A 21,356-nucleotide genomic window follows, 5' to 3' on the forward strand; every position below is an offset into this window, starting at 1 on the left:
GATAATTATATCATGCATGCATTTGGATATACCAAATGAAGAGAATGGCAGCATAAGATTAAGCTTTTGTGGCTTTGAGAAAACCAAACATCTACATGCAAGAGCTTAGATCGACTATCCAAGGAGAAAGAAAAAGGAAAATGGGAATGCAACAAGAAAATCATGAATCAGAGATATGAGAAATAAAGGAAGTAGTAATGCATGTAGAAATTAAAAGAAAATGTAAAGAAATTATACCTGAATGCGACCTGCTGGCATAGGAGAAGCCTGGGGAAAATTCAATCTTTTGTTTTTGGGTACTTTTTAGTGTTGGGAAGAACCAAAAGAAGGGAATCTGTTGAAGAAGAAGAAGAAGAAGGGGAAGTGGTGAGGACTGTAACTGCTTCAATGGTGGTCACCTTAATACATGCAATGGAGGGGAGGTGTCGGTCCCACTCCTGGGCACAGTTTATGACACGTTTGTGCCACGTGCCTCTTTGTTTATGCCGAATTTCCCTCCTTCTCCCTCTCTCCTCGTCAATCCTTTCATCAGCTCTCAAAAATTTAACCTGTCTCCTTTGGATTACCATGAAGAAAATGAAGGGCTTTAATATGTAGTTTTCCTATCATACTTTTATACAAATAAATAGTTTCTCCAATTAATTATATTATACTTTCTCAAATTATCATTCTTATTTTAAATTAATCTTTTAACTTTTAACTGTTTTAATTTCGTCTGTAAATTATGATTTATTCTAAAGTAATCCTCAAATCTTTGAAAAATTCAATTTTACCTTCAAAGTATGATTTTCATTTCAGATTGGTCCTCGTACTTATGATCATTTCAATTCTATCTCAAACAATCGATGTATAATTAGATAATTAATTGTACAATTGATTAGACTATTAATATTACTTTTAACTTTTAAAGAGAAAGAAATAAATACTTAATTTTCTTCACTTTTCTCGTATAAAAAATATTTGAAAAGGAAAAAGTATTTTTCCTTAATAACTCCAATCCAAATATAAGAGAAAGGAAGATTTGAGCTAATTACAAATAAATAATGTTCAAAACTATTGATATGAAGATTTATGAGGCAGGGTACCTATAAAAGAGGGCGAGAAAGAGTTGGACATTGGTCTTGTCGATACGTATTTTCGTCTGATTTTTATTTATTTATTTTTATGATGTATAGTTAATGTGTTTTATGGTATATAGTAAATGTATAATATATATATACTATGTTATATACTTTAACTATATTACATATAAATGTTAACTTGTTTTTTTTCTCATTCATTTACAGATCCAATAATAAAACATAAACCCAACAATCCAGACGCGACCTGACTGGAGCAACCATAACCGATCCGCGACCCGGATCAAGTAGAGCTCGACCCGAACTGGTAGGTTAGGGTTTCTAGAACCCTAGTTTCTCATCAACGCCGCATCCGCATCCCTTTTTTAAAACTCCTCACACCTCACGCCTCCCTCGGCCGATTTTCTCGGACACAACAACGTGATTTCGTGGGACACCAAAACAAGCAACAACAAACACAAGTTTAGTCCCATTAGGAGTCTACCGAGATAAAAATAGTTTTTTTCCTAGGCTATAAATTGATGTAAATTCACACTAAAAATTACACACGAAAACACATGAATATCCGAGAAAAATACGAAGAAATCACACGGAAAATACAAAACAAGGATTGTAAACTTTCGAAAGCAAGGACTTAAAAAAAGGGTATTATTTTTACCTTTGTTCGGTTGGTTTTTTTCATGCATACGCTATCTCGCTTTTCTTTTAGACCCGAAAAAACCCAAAAAGGGTGGTTGGCCGATGATCGGAGGGAGGGCGACCGAGACTTTTAATCTCAGATCTAGTCCTCCCCGAGGCCGTTTTGCAAAAATAAATCGAATATTTGAGATGGGGGAGGGAGATCTTTCGAATGGTGTATTTTTTGTGTGGCCACCATCGATGAACGGCGGCCGGCGAGACGGTGGCCGACTGGTTTTTGGGTTGGGGGGAATTTTGATATGTTTTGAGGAGAAATGAAAAAATGAACGATGCTTGTGAAATGTTGGTATTTATGCAACCCGGTTTTGACCCGCAGGTGGACCCGACCCATGCCAAAGGGTCTGCGTGTTTTCGATAAAAAGGGGGAAATCCCCATTTTGGTCCCTCGCTGTTTTTAAAACTTCCATTTTGCCCTCTAAATTCCCATTTTAGCTTCGATTTCTTTCCAAATTATACCATTATTTTGATTTTCTTTTAATTTAGTCATTTACTATTATTAATATATATATATATATATATTATATTTTTATTATTTTTTCTTTTCTTTTTATTTTATTAAATATTATAATATATATTTTCTTTATTTATTTTATTTCTGTTTTTTCAAAGTTCTATTTTCTTCCTTATTTTTATTTTTTCATTCTATTTTGTTTTTTCATTTTACTTGTTTGATTTTATTTATTTATCTATTGTTTCATTTTATCTTTATCTTTATTTCTCTTTTTTATTTTATTTTATTTTATTTTATTTTTGTTTAGTTAATTTGCTTATTTAGTCTTTTTTAAGTGTTTTTTTTTATTTTTACCCTCATTCAAGGTTTTATATTTTATTTTGCTTCACTTTCATGTTAATTTTGTTTTTTTAATTTTAATTTATCATTTTATTATGTTCTCTCTTTTCAACTTAGCTACATTTTAAGGTATGTTTTCTTCATTTTTTATGTGTCTATTTGTCTTTTTCCTTATGTTTGAAGTATCCTTATTTAATGTGCATTTATTTATTTTGATTTATTCAGCATATTACGTTATAAATCTAACATTTTTAACTTTTAAAGGGTTTTCGTTCAAATCGATCGGAGGTAAGTAATTTGGATCAAAATTTTACCTTTTAATTTAACTTGCAATTTTCTTAATTAAAGACAATTGGAAATTAATTAGTACCGAAAGGGCAGTTCAAGGTGCTAATCATTCCTTGACTGCAACCGACTCTCGAATCCGACATATCTTTGGTAAGATGCAGATCAGGTAAGAAACCAAGGTATCCGATCAACTCATTTTGTTCTTAAAATAAATGATCGGTGGCGACTCTAACCATTCCATTCAAGTCGAAGCCCAAATCCGAGGCCCACCCGAAAGGCGGTTACGACATGTCTTCTCTTTTATGATATCTTATTTTATGTTTAAATATATATTATTTTATAATTATCTTATATTATTAAAAAAATCTATTAGAAACATCAAATATGTTGTAATGTGTATTGTTAAGATATCATTAGAAAAACTTTTCATTAAATATTGATGTTATTGGTGTAATTGAACTGAGTTTGAATGAACAAAATTATGTTCGTGTTCGTTTGATTATTTTCTAAGTTCCTTATATTCGGTTTGTGTTAGTTTAAATTTTAGTATAGTGTTCGTGCTCGTTTATTTATTATTTACGAACGTATTCGTTTATATGTTTACGAACGTGTTCATTTAGCGTTACATGTTCGTTTAATGTTCGTTTAATGTTCGTTTATCGTTTCCTTTATATGTTCAATTCTTAGTTTTTCCCTTTCAAGCTAAAGAAAAAATGATAAAATTACACAATTAGTACTTAAACTCTTTAAAATTCATTATTTTAAATTCAATTTTTATCATGTATTCAATTTAGTCACTACCATCACCAATATTTAAAATGTTAAAAAAACTAGATAAACGAGTTTTTTCATGAACATAAATAAACGAGCTCATAAATGAGCTTGTTCAAGAACATAAATGAATAAATAGATATTTATTCATGTTCGTTCGTTTATTAAATAAATGTAAAAAATTAAATAAACTTTTCTTAATGCGACGAGCTCCTTTGATCTGATATAATAGGTGGGCCATTCATGTTGATAGGTGATGGTATCAATTTTGTTATTGATTATCGAACAATGTTTTTTTTATTGTCATTTTATTTTTTACATTTCATTTTTATTTTTTTTATTTTTAATTTTCAATAAGTCTACCTTTATTATACTTTTCAGTTATCTTTATGACATTTTCTTTGTCTTTTGATTCGTTTGATTGTTGTTTTTATTTATCCTTTTAAGGGTCGATTCGAAATCACACAATTGATCAAGATGATGTTTATCTGTTATCATGTTAATCTTCCCTACTTTGGACCCTCAGATTGGATTTGGATATTTGATTTGCATTTGTGGATAGTTTTTCATGTCGGTCGACTCTGATTTGCGATTTTATCGGTAGTATTTCAATAGCTTGATGCCCTTTTACAATTTGTTTGTCGATGTACTTAGATCTTCTTGTATCTATCATTGTTCGAGTTTTGGTTAAGTTTCTTAATCTTTCCTTGTATGATCTTTATGTAATCTTGAGTTGTTAATTTGTGTCAATAATTTTATGAAAATATCTTAATTATATGCTTAGTTTACTATTATGATTATAAATATTCATTGTAATTAAGAATATTTCTTTTTAATAAAATTAATGGCTTCTATAAAAAAAATGTTACTTAAAATTTATAAAAGAAAATTACTCACTTTCTCATCATAAGAAAACCCCACTTCTTCTAATTATTTCCTAAAAAGATAACCCACTTTTTGTTGTTTCACTTACATTCCAAAGATTGTTTAAGATTCTAAAATTAATATAAAATGTGTAATAACTCATAATGTTTTTCGAATTTATAGATTTTCTGGGCATTTATTTTAGTTCTGAATTTGGAATTTTGTAACTTTTGTGAATTTATAATTTTCAATTTTACACCTTTCATATATATATATATATAATATGTTTACTATTAAAAATATCATAACATTTAATTAAAAGTCACTTTTGTATTCATTCTTTAACACTTTACCTCCGACATTTATCTTAAAATAAAATGACTATTGGTTGGGTAGAAATTATTAATTAATTAACGATTAATGTTTGTCATTGATGTGAAATTGCCATATCACTATTTTTCACATGTAACATATGACACATAATCATTTTTCGACACATGATATGTGTTATGACATTAATTTTGACACGTGATATATGTCATGTCATCACTTTCAACATACGTTACATCATTACTTTTTTACGATTGATGTATTTCTTATAATCACTTTTAATATATAGTATATGTCACATCATTACTTTCATTATATGATATGTGTCACATTATCATTTTTGACACGTGATATATGTCATATCATCACTTTAGATATGAGTAATCTCACATTAGTGATATGCGTTAACCCTTAGTCAACAAATGATTACTATTCACCTAAGATACATTTTACCTTAAAATAAAATATTAGGGGTCAAAGTGCCTAAAAAATGAATAAGGACCAAATTGATTATTTTATTAAATGTTAGAAATGAATTGGAGTATTATGCCTATCTGAATATACACTAATATAAGTACTTACCATGTCTATCTCTTAGCATGATTTTTTTTTAAACATGAAATGCCAGCTTTATTGAAATATAAATTTAAAAACGTTCCTCGAAACTATTGGGAGACAGCAAACATAAAACAATAAACCAATTGAACACGTGTCCCTAAATGAAACGAATGAAAAACATAAACTAATCTGCCATTTTCTCTTCTTCCTTGCGAGATAAAGTGATGATAAGAACAAAGCAAGAAGAACTAAACTTCTCCAAAATAGAGCCTAGGAGACAGAACATCTCAATACTCCTCATCTATGGGGGATCAATCGTCCTACTATCTTCCGCCACTTGAAGCTCCACCCAATAGGGCCTTCCTCAACCCAATAATGGTCTTCCACCCCGAACTCCATAGCAGCAGCCATCAAGTGAGCCGCTTTGTTGCCCGATCTGGGAATGTACTGGAATTTGCATGCACGGAATGATTCGCCTCTCTTTCGAGCTTCCCAAGTTACCGCTGTAATACCCAAATTTTGGTTTGCGACCAAAATATAAAATTTGAAAGTTTAGTAACTAAAATAGAAAGTTAAAAAAGTTTAGGGGCTAAAAGGGTAAATTTTAAAAGTTATGTATTTTGACATTAGTTTAACCTCAAGGATGAAGTTTTCATGGGAGTCAGAATTTTGATCCAGAATTTGTGTTAAAAGTTATAAAGTAGTAAAGTCCGAAAGAAAATCAATAATCGAATCGAACCGAAATTTTACGAAAATTTGAAGAATGATAGATAAAGGTTGGAAATATTATTTCCAAATTTTAGAACAATGCCATTTAATGTAGATAAGTGGAAATGAAATTGATTTTACATATTTAGTTGAAATTGAAAATTTAATGACTAAATTACAGTTTTTAAAATTTTACAAGGCAAAGGTGGAAAGTGAATTTTTATTTGTTCATATTTGACTTTGAAATATTAAAATGGAAGATATTCCAATGAAAAGTTGAAATTATCACATTTTATTAAGGGTAAAATGATAATTTCACATTAATAGAATTTTAAATTCATTTATATTGACAAGTGTATTATGTTTTAATTGAAGAAAAATTAAAAAATTTCAGTTTCTTCCAACCCTAAACGTGAACCACCATGACTATTAAGGTAATAATTTTTAAGTTCATTTTTAAGTTTATTCGATTGATTTTTGGATTAAGCTATTAGATAGAGAATTAATCCCCTTGAACTTCTCTATCATTTGATATAAATATTACATAGAGATCATGCTTTTATGATGAGTTTGGAAATTAGGGTTTATGTAGGTTTGTTGATTTTGAGGATTTGATAAAAGATTTTTGTGTTTTTTATATTGGAGATTTATTCTAAAGCTTGTATGGTGATTAAAACTATTTGAAATTGGGTGAAATTGTAACACCCTTAACCCCATATATCTCGATATACGAGATAAAGATGTCACATCAACTCATAAAACATTTACTGAACTTAAATTTTCCTAAAAATTTGTCACATTTTAAAATGTTTATATTTTAACTTAAAAACTATTTTATGAATATATCAACTTATAAATAAATTATTTGTCATAGAAAATAACTCTATTTGTTAACCAATGATTTTACCGATTCATGTCTTTTCGTGAAATCCTTTTAAAACATAATAATATAATTTGTTCGTTTCATGCATAAATACTGATAAAACTAAACTAAGTAAAATAAACTAAAGTAGTTATAGTTTATTATTACAAATTATTTAAAATAAATACGATAAATATAACTACTGACATAATTATACATTCCACTAAAAGTCAAAAGTAACATCATAGATGTCTTACTGATACTGATAATAGGTATGTTTTTCCAAAAAGATGTTTCGGTGGCTCCTTACTGCTCGTACTTATCTTTATTAGAACCTATGCATGAAAATCATCACGTGCTAAGTATAACTTAGTGAGAAATAATAATCTAAGGTGAGAAAAATACGAAAATATCATAAATATAAATAAAATAATTCTAATTAAAACATTAAACTGACAAACCAACTTATCCAAGTCGATTTCTTCACTGATACCTGAATTTTGTTTCAAGTCCTGAACTCATGAAAATTATGATAATCAATATATGATAAAATAAGCATATCATGCTTTCTGTCAACTGGAAACAATTCAAACTTTCATATTCATTTTCATAGCCCAATGCATATTTATGAAACATAAGATTCGTGAGTAAGGTGAGCAATATGCACAACACGGTGCAAAATCATAACTGATATTGAGATATGACGCACTTCAGTACAGTCATAATCTGAACACCAACGGTGTTGGACATTGGTACACAAATTTACCAAAGTTGATATGATAACTGATATTGGTACACAAATGTATTAAAGCTGATAACTGAAAAGTACTCAACTAATGGCATTCCAAGTATACCAACAATTCTTAATATACATACAATGGGATCATGTATCATAATAAAATCATTTATTATTCAATAGCTGATCAATGATAACGTCTAAAATCCATCATAAAAAATATCATGCTTAGGCAGTTCATACCCTAAATCATTCATAAAATGATATAAAATATTATAGAAATATTCTTTATAAACTTTATAAAACATACTGTAATTTGAAATGAGGTTGACTTATCGCAAGTCGTCCCTGATCAAAATAATTAAATAAATAAAATGCACTCACCTTTGCCTCACTATAGTACCCTTTACGCGATATTCATAATCACATGCTTTTCCTTTTCCTTTCGAATCGTTTAGATTGATAGATTTATCGTGGTATGACAATATCAAATAATAACACAAAGTGTTCGAACTACATAATAGTATCGTACTAGCATAAGTTGATTTTAATATTCGAAAATTTATAAAATAAAAATCGGGATTAAAACTATATCAAACTAAATCACATCTCCACTATAATTTCTTACTTCCCAAAATACTCATACAAATCCATGAATATTTATTTTCATCCTTAACCTTCGTTTTTTTTGCTAATTTACACAATTAAGCCATAATTTAGTTCATAATGGTTCTTCACCATTAAGATCATTGCACATTAACTACTAAAATTCCAGCACTTTAATAAAATACTCAAATCAATACCTCAACATTGAAAACATTTATAATTTCAACTCAAACTTTCCTAACTTTCGATTTTCAACCACCTAACTTTATAAATTTGTAATTCAACCCCAACACAATATTTTCAAAATTCAGCATACTAATAAATTTTCGAGCATTCAATAATTTATCCAAATAATACTTCTACATTTAATAAGTTGCAAACAAGTCCCCAAGGTTTTGGGACCTTTCGAATTCCACCTCAAATTTTACCAAATTTGCAATTTGGTTCCAAACAACTTTCCAACTAAATTTCCAGAATTACAAATATTAAAAATCAACATTGAATCCTTCAAGTATTTTAATCTTACGATAATATCCCAAAGTTCCAAAAACTTGTAAACTAACCCTTTTACACTTTTAAGATTCCAAATTGATCCAAATCAATCTCCAAATAACATAGAATACTTCTAATATCATTTCTAATCCATAGGACATTTTTTCAATATTTTCCCCCAATTTTCTTCCTATGGCCGAATAATTCAAGTCACCTAGGGGGACTTTTTGTTCAATTTCAAGCATTAATCCAACCTCCTATGATTAAATTCATGCATTTCCAATCATCACAACATCAAATTGAATCAAAATCTCATCATTCTCACAAACCCTAACATGGCCAAATCTTATATACACATGTACAATTAATTCTAATCATTGTACTTGCTTTAGAAATAATCAATAACATTAAAAACATAAAATCCTTCAACAACTCTTTAAAATCACTAAACTCTTCATAACCCTAATCATCAAATCTCATCACACAATCATATTCACCATGAAATTTTGGTACCAAATGATAGAGAATTTCATGTAGATTAATTCTCTATCTAATAATTAAACTCAAAAATCAAGTAAATAACTTCAAAAATCAAAATAAATTTTTTTACCTTGGAGAACTTGGAGTTTCGGCCCTTGAAGAGAAGAAAGCTGAAAATGCTCAACTTTTCTTGATTATTCTAATGATAGCCTTAACACATGGCTTAATATTACTATAATTGAATTTTTTATTCAATTATTGAGAAATTTCTTTTTTGCAATTAATGAAACTTAAAAATTACAATTTACATTTTCATATTATCCATTAAAATATTCCTTTGTCAAAAATGAATCAACTTGGCTTTGAATTTTCACTTTGGCCATGCAATTTTTGAAAATTGCTTTCTAGTCACTAAAATTCCACTGTTTCGGTCAAATATGAAAAATTGCATTGTTCTGAGCCAAATTTATCTGATCTAAAATATGAAAATAATATTTCCAACCATTTTCTAACATTCCTAAAATTTTCATAAAATTCCGGTTTGATCCGAATATCCGATTTCAATACCGAACTTTACCGCTTTATAGCTTTTAACACAAATCCTGTACCGAAAATCTGATTTCCACTAAAATCTTTGTTTTAACACAAAATGTTCATTTACATGTTAAAATATATAAGTTTTTAAAAATTACAATTTCAGTCCCTAAACTTTTCAAACTTTATTCTTTAGCCATTAAACTTTCAAAACTTACAATTTAGTCACTAGAAAAATTTGGGGTATTACATAAATTCCATTTGGCCATGACCTAGGGTTTTGAGAAAATTATTATTTGGTTAAATTATGTTAGGGCTTTGATTGTAGAAGCCTTGAAATGTTGTTTAGAGGTGGAATCCATGCTTGAATCAAGTGAAAATCAAGAACCCTAACCACTATGTTTATTCATCCCTAAGGAATAAACTGGGGTGAAATTGTGAAAAATTTCTCTAGGATTAGAAATGATGTTTGAAAGGTTCTACAAGCATTAGAAAGTTAATTGGGTTATTTTGTAATTTTATGAAAGTTGGGGACCTATTCGACAATTATGAAAAATTATGGAGTTTATGTGAAAATGTTATAAAAATGATGTACTATGCTGGAATTGAAAGTTATAATATTGACTTTGATGTTAGAATGTGAAATTTGACTATTTTGGAAAGTTGGCAAAGTTTGAGTACTAAATGGAAAATATTGGGAAAGTTAGTGACTTAAGTAGTAATAGTGAAGTTGTTGAAGTATTGGGATGAAAATTATATGCTGGAAATTTAATTAAGTTGTTTGAAACTTGAATTGAAGCTAAAAGGCAAAGGACTACTTGGAATAAAATGGAAAGTCGATATGAATTCTAAAAGAATTCATAAATGGTAGTTAAAATGGAAAATTGAATAATGTTATGTGAAGTTTGGGTGAATTTGGATAAAAAGGGATTTATTGGTCAATTTGAAGTATTAGGGTCAATATTGATGATGTGATATGAAATTCGTATATAATAAGCATCGAAAGGTTTTTAGGAATTTATTTTCTATTGCGTGCCTATGTTAGTAACATTCTAACATATGATTTGAAATGTATATGTTTTGTAAATGGTTTTCATTTAGATTATGATTGAAATCAAGATCAAGCAATGTTAAAGCTAAGGAGAACATTAAGGACGCAATATGAAGTGCTAATAAGATTTACAAGCTAAGGAAATAAGGTGAGTGCAAATTTAATTTGTATTTATGTTATCGAGCAAACGTTGGCTTGCAATGAGCCAGTGTCAGAGTTGTTATGGTAAGAAGTGACTTCAAATGTTGTTTGACTTTGTGATATATATATATGCATTTGGTAAGCTAATAGAATTATGAACAAGCTGAAAATGCAAATTAGTGAAATATGCTTAGATTTGTGATAAGAACAGTAAGTTTAGAAAATCACCATAAATTCTACAAAAATGATTAGAAGATGATTTTTGTACCGTTGGATTTTTATATGAGACTAGTTTTGTTTAAAACAAATGGCTACTTATTTAAATGATTATACAAAAAATATGATTTTTTAATCGAGGATAGGTTAAAAAACCGGGTAGCAGATTCCGCTCAAAACAACTTCTATAAGTTAAATTTGAAAACTCACTATAATTGTACAAATTGAACTAGAAGAAGTGCCTTATATGATTAGATTCTTATTCGAGTCTAGTTTTCAGTGGTATAAGCATAATAATTTTTAAGTGTGTATATTAATATAGAATAATATTTATTTGAAGGTAGTGCAAACTGCCAGAATATGAAATTGTGATAAATTTTGTGATAGAAGTGAATCAAAATTAAAGAATCAAGCTTAAAGCTCAATGAGACTTATATTTTGACTTGTATATAAAGTATTAATGTTAGTGCAATTTATTTATTTAATTTTTATGATCGAGGATGACTTGCGATAAGTCAGCCTCATTTTATTTTCAAGTATGCTTTATAACTTTGAATTATGGAAGACTTCTATAATATTTTCAATAAGTTTTATGAGTGATTTAGGGTATGAACTGTCCAAGTACAATTTTTATGATGATGAATTTTTTAAGGTTTATGATTATCAAACGTTGATTAATTAGTGATTCTATTATGATAGATATGCTTATTATATGTTGTATTGAGAGTTGTAGGTACATTTGTCATGTTATTAAGTTGAGTACTTTCCAGTTAAGTTATGGTATATTCGTGTACATTATGATCTACACCGTTGGTGCTCATGTTATGATTGCACTTGAAGTGCATTACATGTTTCAGTTAAGATTTGCACCGTGATGTGCCCTGTGCGTACCTTAGGTTCTACTCACGTACCTTGTGTTCTCATAAATATGCATTAGACTATGAAAGTAATTATATATGAATGAAAAAAAATATGAAATAGTTGTTATATATGATGTTGATTTACATGGTTTTGATAAAATCATGAGATGATGGTTTTGATAAAATCACGAGATGGTGATTTTCAGGTTTTCTGAAGAGGAAATATGCTTAAATAACTCAGTTTGAAAGTTTCAATGCTTTTTTATTAAATTTCATTTCTTTTTATGTCTTAAAATATTTTATTGCATTTTATGTTTTAATTCACTTATGTTCGAATAAAGAAAAGGACGTGAAGTGAAAAACTTTCCGAGCATCTTTTGGAAATCAAACTTACTAACAGTATCAGTAAAACATCATATCTTTGACTTATTAGTGACATGTACATTATATCTGTAAGGTTGCTTTACCAAATTTATTTTAAAAGGGTATGTAATAGTAATTTTGGACTATATTAATTTTGGTTATTTTAGTTATAATCGTATTTATGAATAAACAATATAAATGTTGGGTTTTATATGGTTTTTAAATCAACCAGTATTTAGGCAGTTTTATATAGTTATGAAGCAACACTAAAATACCTAATTGCTACATAAAATCGAATTTGTTTTGAAAGATAAATTATTATTTTTATGAATATATAAGCTTAATAAAACATTTAAAGTTGATAAAGAGATATTTTACAATGAAACACAATTTTTAAGCAATTAAGTTAAATGAATGTTATGAAATGTTAATGTAACATCTTTAACTTGTAATTCTATTCGTATATGTGTTATGGGTGTTACAAGCGTACTTATTTTGAAAAATCAAGTGCCTTAGAAACAATTTTTCCGATTACCGCTCGAGAATCCCCTTACACAACGATCTCTTAGAAGCCCATCTCAACTGCAAAAATGATCGCATGTATCGCTGCTTTCGCCTCTGCCATGAACGCCGAGGTAATGTTTTTACTAAAACGACGTCATGATCAAAGTAATCTACCTTCACTGTCACGTGCAATAACCCCTGACCATGCCTCTATTTTCTTCTGCACAAAGCGAGCATTAAAATTTACCTTGACGTGAGAAGGAAACAGTGAATTCTTGCGAACTATGAGGGACTCATATTGTCCATGAAGTTGAAGATTTGCCCTGGAAAAGTCAGAGCATTGAGTGCGAACCAAGGTAATTACATCCTCCTTTCTTGTAGTATGCCCTTGATGAATTAATTTATTCATGGCAAACCAAAGAGCCAGGTTGATACCAATTTTTTTTGCCTCGTTCAGAGATGATTTTGGTTTTATGAAAAAAGAAGTTTATCTTAATTGATGAAAATATTAGGGTCTATTTGGTTTTATAAAATATATATTATTTTCGTTTTTATTTTCTTAAAAAATAGAAAATGTCGAAAAAATGTGTTTGATTGTAAAATTAAAAAAAATGAATTTTGGAAAATGAAAACAAAAATAAGTAAAATATGAAAACATCAAAATGATATTTCAGTGTTTTCATTAAAATTGTTTTAGATATTTGAAAAATAGAAAAACACGAGATTTAAAATTTTAACTTAACATATCCGAATTCAAATACTTTTAACAATATTTTTTTGACTTAATGGTATATGTAACCCTTAAATTTTTGCAAAAAAATAGTATGGTCTATTAATTTTTTTTATACTCAATTTGGTCTTGAAACTAATTTTGTTAATAATTTAATTTTGTAGTATTTTTATATTTAATATATTAATTATGTTAATAATTGTTTATATTTTATATTTTAAATTTAAATATTATTCTTATTTTTCTAAAAAATTAATTAAGTCCTTAAACATTTTAAAAGAATCAACTAGACCATTGAACTCAGTCGAAAAATCACCATCTACCACATCGTCTATCATGTACTATCATAACATGATCGTGAACAATCACATCAATATTATAGATTGTCATGTAAACTTTGTGAATCATCATGTAAGCTTTGTGAACTGTCATGTGATGTCGTGACGATTAACATTTGATTCCATTAATAGAAGGGTTATATTGTTTTTTTCTTAGTTTAAGGTCGCATTGAGTGTAAAAAAGTTTCAAAGGCAATACTTTATTCCAAAAGTTTGAGAGCTTTAAATACCACTAAATATATATTTTTATTTTAATGACACTTTTGTTTTACAATTTATTTTTTGTGTATTTTTTAATTTAATTGATGTCAAAGATACATTATCATTATATTCTTATTATAACTAAAATATTTTTTGTTACAAAATTTCTTATCAATTTTATTGTTTTACAATTTGCTATTAAATTTATGTAATGCAATTTTTAATAATTATATTTATTTAATAACTATTTATTGATCTCTATTTTTTTAAAAAATAGATGCCAAATAAATTTTAATTATTTTTATTTCTGAAATGAAATTTTCATTTATATTAACCAAACATGTTTTCTAATATTCAGAAAATTGAAAATGAAAATTATTTTCTAAAAATGAAAAAAAAAATTTTCTAGAATCAAATGAACCTTTATATTTCGAACTATGTATTTTTTTACATAAATTTAAAAGTTCTTTTAGAACATATAATTATACTAATTTTAATTGTTATTATTTTTTTATTGAAAGATGATATACGTGATAATATTAGATAAATTTTATTATATTTACGTTGGTCTAGTTAAAAATATTTTTTTGAATTCGTCACTGAAAATGGTGAAGTTACCCTAATAAAACAATTGGTGATGTTACAGTTTTATGATTTTATCTCGGGCTTATATTTATGTTTGTGTCTGAGTTGGGAGTATTGTATATGTACGAGTGTCTGTATATATTAGATATGCATATACAAATTGCGAAATCTTTTCATGTTTATCAATCTTGTGAAAAAGGGACCATTGGTGGCCGACAAGTCATCGACGGCGGAGTTGTGCGGCGGTGAGATTTGTAACTAGGACCGAAGGGATTTTGAACTAAATGAAATATTCAATTGAAACATAATTACAAAGGATTGAGTGAAAAGCTCATTTTAGCTCGTTACAAACGTGGCTTATATAGTCCATCCTCTAACCATATTCTAACAACCACTAACATACTTATTAACAAACTCTTAACAAGCCTAATAACAAATTTGATTATTTAATTTGTTCTAACAAATCTACCACCACATATTTACACCGTCACAATCAACATTGAAAGAATGAAAGAAACTGTGGATGATATTTAGGCGACAACTTTATCTGCACTTGGTCTATACAGGTGATGTTCTTCTCCGAGCAGCAACGCACGTAATATGGCCTCGCGTAACCCGTTGTAATGCACGACTAAGTGTCCACCATCGGGAACTTCATGGTGTTGGATCCATGGTAGCTTTCTCGAAACGCATCGTTGAAGTTCGAACGGGACAATCTTGTCTTCGCGACCCTGACAGATATGAACACCGCTCTGGTTTTCGAGGAATGGATTAGTCAGTTCCATTGGATCGAAGTCCAATCACCGTAACAGACCAGAAAGTCACTGCACAGTGTATCAAAAACAGATTGTTCTCGCAATCTTTCCTGTTCATGTGTGCAAACATAAATCGTCAACATAATGAGTCCTCGACAACGGGCGTCCCGAGTTTAAACACAGGCTGATGTAGAATGTTTAATATTTGCCTTGGTAAGCATGGGGAATCCTTCTGTTTTCTTCAGGTCTTCCATATCTCTTTTATTGAAGAACACCGGCTTTTCTTCCACGACAGATGATGAAGGGAAACATTTTCGAGTAACCGACCAGTGTAGCAGGCCAGGGGTATATTTTGCTATCCAATACATCTTCACAATTGTTATCCTATCATCTTCTCTGGTCAGGCTCTCGGGAAAGGAGGGCCATCGATAATTGATTACCGGAACCACCATCGCAACGCCTGCTACCCTGCAGGGATAATCAATTGGCAAGTAGATTGCTTATGGCACAAGTTACAACAAAAAACCTTGGTTTGCGTAAGAAAGTTCTTAAAGTAGTTTGCCTTTCTGGTATATATTTGAGGCAACTCCAGATGGGGTATGATCCCATTGAGACTCCAATCACATAAAACTTTGGTCCTATCTGTAACTGATCAGCAAGCTCTTGGAGGTCGAATGCTTCACTTTTAACAGAGCGCTTTGGATTCGGATCACTTTCGCCTTAGCCGGCTCTATCATATAGCAGAAAATATATTCCCAATTCTTCTATTAGTTCCTGGAAACTTGACCAATTGTGAGGTTAATTTCAGGCAAAAGATGCCATAACAATCATCGACTGTGATTAAGTCTGTTTGTAATGCTAAACAAGCAACATCTCCAACTCCAGGTCAGTTACATCAATACTTGATAAGTCTTACAAGTTTTATAAGAAAAAGATAAAAAATCCTATCATATTCATGTTCGACACGTATTCATGCATGCATATGGGAGTATGGTCCTCCAAGTATATGAAAAACACTCTATTAACTCACCACACTCCTATTTATAATGATTTCCCCCCTAAAATGACCGTTAATACTCGTCACGTCCACATGACGAGTTCTATCAATTTAAAAATCATAACGTTGGCAAACGACTATAAACTTCTTATTTAAACTCAAAGAACTCGTCACCTCCATCTGACGAGTTCCATGATTTTTTTTTGATAAAAACACTCCAAATTAAAAAATAATAATAATAATATTTTAATCGAACTCGTCACTTTGAAATGATGACTCTAAATAAATAATTAAATATTAAATCAGACTAATCAGTCAAATAAAATATATTTTATGGTAAAACTTATCACATCGAGGTGACGAGCTCTTTGAACACCGTAGCAAATGTTGTAGATTCTAAAATAAATTTTTATATACCCTTTGGACTAATTAATAAATCTATTTGCCCCATTAGGGAAAAAAAACCACACTTTTTCTCCATTAAAACCTCTCTCCCTCACCAAATTCGAAAGAAAGCAAAATCCAAACTTTTTTTTTCTGGAATAACGAGGAACATTAAATTTATACCGTCTTATTGTGTTTGTTCTTAGCTTCATCAACAGTAGTATATCATAAAATTGTTGAAATAGATTAAGAGTAAGCACATCCACCAAATATTGGTTAAGGTGATAAAAAATAATGTTTAACGAGATGGAGAAAATTTAAGCATGTAATTTCATTTTCGATTAAGATAAATAGATAAGGGTCCAAGGTTGGTGGTAGTTTTTTTTTTGGGACATAAAGGTTGGTGGTAGATTAATTATCTAAAAGACGAGGTGGGAGCATGGGACTTGGGGGAGCATCAAACAGTGTTAAAAAAGAAAAGGCAAGGGGCAAAAGATGATGGAAAAGCCTGCAACAAATGTAGAAAAGGAAAGGGTTAAAACATGTTTTATCCCCTGAAAATCCGCCCACAAAATCCTGTCGGCAAAAAATAAAATTAATATGCTAAAATAATTGATGAATGCTTAAGCTTGGCTACTAAAAAGAACCTACAAGAGTTGTTATTGCATAATTGGGGCTGCCTTGTCTAAATGGAGTATGCACAAACATTTGGTGATGGCTAATGTAGGACGGGAGGTATTCAGTTTCTGTTTCTTCTTTGTTTATTTATCGACATTTAATCTATAAATCAATTAATTTAGATCGAATTTTAAACTTCAATCTTTTTTATATCTTTGATTTGAGAAACTTTTTGTCCTTGTGATATTGATTTTTACGTAAATTTTATAGTTAAAAGTTTCATTGCAATAATTAAGGCTAATTAGGTGTAATGGCAAATTCATTATGTCAAAATGTTGAAAAACCATGGGGTATATCACACCGATTGCATAAGATTATATATGTGGCAAAATGGGTAAGTTGTTCAGCAGCCTATGTTGAAATTACGCCTGCATATACCTGATTTATATGACTCTAATTTATTCATCATTACCTACCTATAAAAGTATTTCTTACCTACAAATTAAATTGGACTTTTGCATATATATTATTCTTAACATTTCCAAAAAATTATTTAATTTTTTACCAGTTAATTCTAGTTTTTTTTTTTTTTGAAAATGAGTACTTTGTATTAATAAATATACAAGGTACACCACCCATGACCTCATTAAAAAACCTCCTTAAACCTAATTAGAGAAAAAGAGTAAACCATGAGGTGAAAGAACAGGAAGCCAGAGACAAGCTCCTAAGAAATCAAACACTGCCTCAGAAACAGGCTACAACAAAGACACATCAAATCTGTTGCTATACACACTGAAAACAGAGATGGGAACCAACGGAAAAGACCACAAAGAGAAGAACAACAAAACAACATAGCACAAACTTCCAGCGGAGAAACATCCAAGCACATTGACAGCTGAAACAAAGAGCGACCTCGAACTTCAACTAAAACCTGAAAATCAATGGGACTATACAGGCCACAGAAAGACCAAAATTCCAAAATACTATCCCAAAATCTCCAGAACGAACAACAATCGATCATAACCTCCTTTGCCAATCAAACAAAACTAAGAAAATCTCCAAGATCGAAAACAATCGCTAAAATAACCCCAACAAAACTCTAAATAAAGACAAAAGCTTCTAAAGAACCACCATTTCAGGACTACCGACCATAAGTCTGAGTTGCCTATCCACATACATTGCTTCATGAGCTTCAATAAAAGCTTCAACCCACCTTTGCTTTAAAACAGAATCTGAAATAGATGTGCCCGATAAATCGGATAAAAGATTGATTGATTCAAATTTAATTTCTTCAGCGCTCGATCTCGTCTTCTTTTCTAGCTTTAGATAGAACTTTGCCCTGAATTTCCAGCATTGATCCAAATTTCTTCAACTTTAATTTTTTGGTAAAGGCCGACACGACAATATCAACGACTCCTCAAACCCACCCAACAAGAGACTTAGATAAAGGCCCCTCATCTACATTTCGAGAAGAAACTAACTCTACATTCGATCCAACAACAAAACCCTTGTTTGACGAGCTATCCAAAGGCGTAAAAGAACCCTCGAAAGCATTTTCAACGAGAGCAACGTCCAATGCCACTACTGAACCGACATGCATGTTCTTAAGTTCCTCCACCACTTTTGAGTTTCCCTTAAAAACCGGATTATCACAAGGTGAGTAATGTCCCTCGAAAGCATTGACCACATGATTCTCCAATAATAATTTACTAATGGAAAGATCGACATGTTTAAAATAATCCACGCTCCTTATACTATCATCAAAAGCCTTGGAATTACTCCCATCAAGAGGTGAGTTCGGTCCAACCTGCAATTGCACAATACCATTATTAGCAGTACACACTGCCACCTCAGACCCATCATGCGCCCCATTCCTAAGTTCCAGATTATTGAAAAAACCGCTCCTCAAACAACCTGAGTCATGCCCAGCTGTCCCACTAGACAAAGATGGAAAATTAGAATTAAAACTAAAATCATTTGCCCATAACTCTTCAACTCTGGGACCAGCGCCTATATTCTCCTCGCCTGGAGACCTGTTATCACCTTTATCGATCAAATTAACAAATAAATTGGACGACACTTCATTCACCTTCCCATTAGTTTCGAGAGTATCACATAAATCCACCATAAACCCAACGTGCTCCCTATTAACGTCCACCAAATCAATATGCGTGCCATTCCCTTGACAAACGAGACCATGCGCATCTGCCCCACTGCGCAATGTCGAGGAATCTCTTTCCCTAGCCCATACCTCTTCGGAACAAGGAGCTACGCTAACATTCTCAGCTTCAGAACACTCACCACCACCCACAAACGATCCATCCCTGAACACTTGATTATCTTCATGCATTACCTGCATTTGCGAAGACAATCCAACACATGCCACCAACTCGGAAGATTGAACTGGCGAGACGCCAACAAGGTCCCCTACCGTGGGAGACGGGGATGCAACTTCCATTTTCATCAAAGGCGAATCTTCCCAAATAGATTCCGGGCTGAAACGAGGTTCAAACTCAGAAACATAGACAGTAAACATTCGCTCCCCTACTTTCAAATTAAGAGAATCTTCCACTCGAGTTGGGCAATTCGTAATAATCTGAAACAACGCCCTGTCAAAGGATCCGGGATTTAAAGTCCCTTCATCAATGGAGATAAGAGTTCCCATTTTTTTGCTATATTTCTGAAAGTTGAGTGACTCCACACAAAAGGTGGAATCCCTTTGCATTATAACCATGCCTGACGGCTTCTGCACTGAAAGTTTTCCGACCACACTTCAACATTGTCGAAGCAGTTTTTTAACCCCCATCTGATTATTCAGAGTAAAATCCCTACTCTCTTCATCTTCAAAGATAATTAGAATAGCTAAACCGTTTAGCCTCATGATTCTCGGACCTAAAATGCATTCCTTATGCATGATAGAAGCCAACTCATTCATTTTCGTAAATTTTCTACAACAGCCTACCAAACTATCTCTAAGAGTTATTAGCTTATCCTCCTCAACGACACCAACAATGGGAACCTATGATAGACTAACAACCTCCTCTCTACACTTGACTTCGGCTGAATTTGCATCAACACTCTTCTTTCTCCAGTAGGCCTCCCGAGGTTGAAATCTTGCCATGAAAATTCTCACCTTATTTCCTTGAATCCTTGATTTATCAGCACAAATGATAGCTTGTTTCGCATCCTCCAGTCTATTGAAGCGAACAAAACCGAATCTGCTTCCTCCCTTACTTCTTTTATTAGGGATGAAAGAATCTACCACCTCGCCATATTTATCGAATATTAACCAAAGACCTTGAGGTCATTTGTTGTAATGTTTTTTGGGTTGGACATATTTCATCATACGCTTAATGGAAAGAAATACCCAATATATCTATAATGGAAGAAGCTGTTGAAAGGATTTCTGGCATTTTTTGAAAAATTTTCAAAGTATTTTTTTCATCGACACTTGATCATGAATTAATCTCTCAATATAATCGATATCATGTTCTTGAGATGTTAACACTTTATCAGTTCTAAGATTTATTTATCGTATCCGTCATTGACTTGTAAAAGACCTTTTAACCATATACGTGTGTATTTACATTGCAGATAGTACTGTTGTTGGATTCTCTATTTATGCATGTCATTATCTTAAACCCCACCACTAATCTGCCTTCCATATTTTCAGTCTCTCATACTCTCCCCCTAAATCAAACAAATGAAAAAGGTGGAGAAAAGATAAAAGGGGGAAGGAAGAAAAGATAGAAGAGTGTAATTTGTCCTAAAAGGCAAACCAAGCCAGCTGCTATATTTTTTTCAAGGCCAAAGGCC

At 30.8% G+C, this 21,356-nt stretch overlaps 1 pseudogene; it reads right to left on the reverse strand.

Annotated features, from left to right (window-relative positions):
- Positions 1 to 733: 733 nt before the first annotated feature.
- LOC120203637 lies at positions 734 to 16,337 on the reverse strand (annotated as a pseudogene).
- Between the last annotated feature and the right edge of the window lie 5,019 nt (positions 16,338 to 21,356).

This window comes from Hibiscus syriacus, unplaced genomic scaffold, assembly GCF_006381635.1.
Source record: "Hibiscus syriacus cultivar Baekdansim isolate YM2019G1 unplaced genomic scaffold, ASM638163v2 tig00000340_pilon, whole genome shotgun sequence".
NCBI classification, from domain to species: Eukaryota; Viridiplantae; Streptophyta; class Magnoliopsida; order Malvales; family Malvaceae; genus Hibiscus; species Hibiscus syriacus.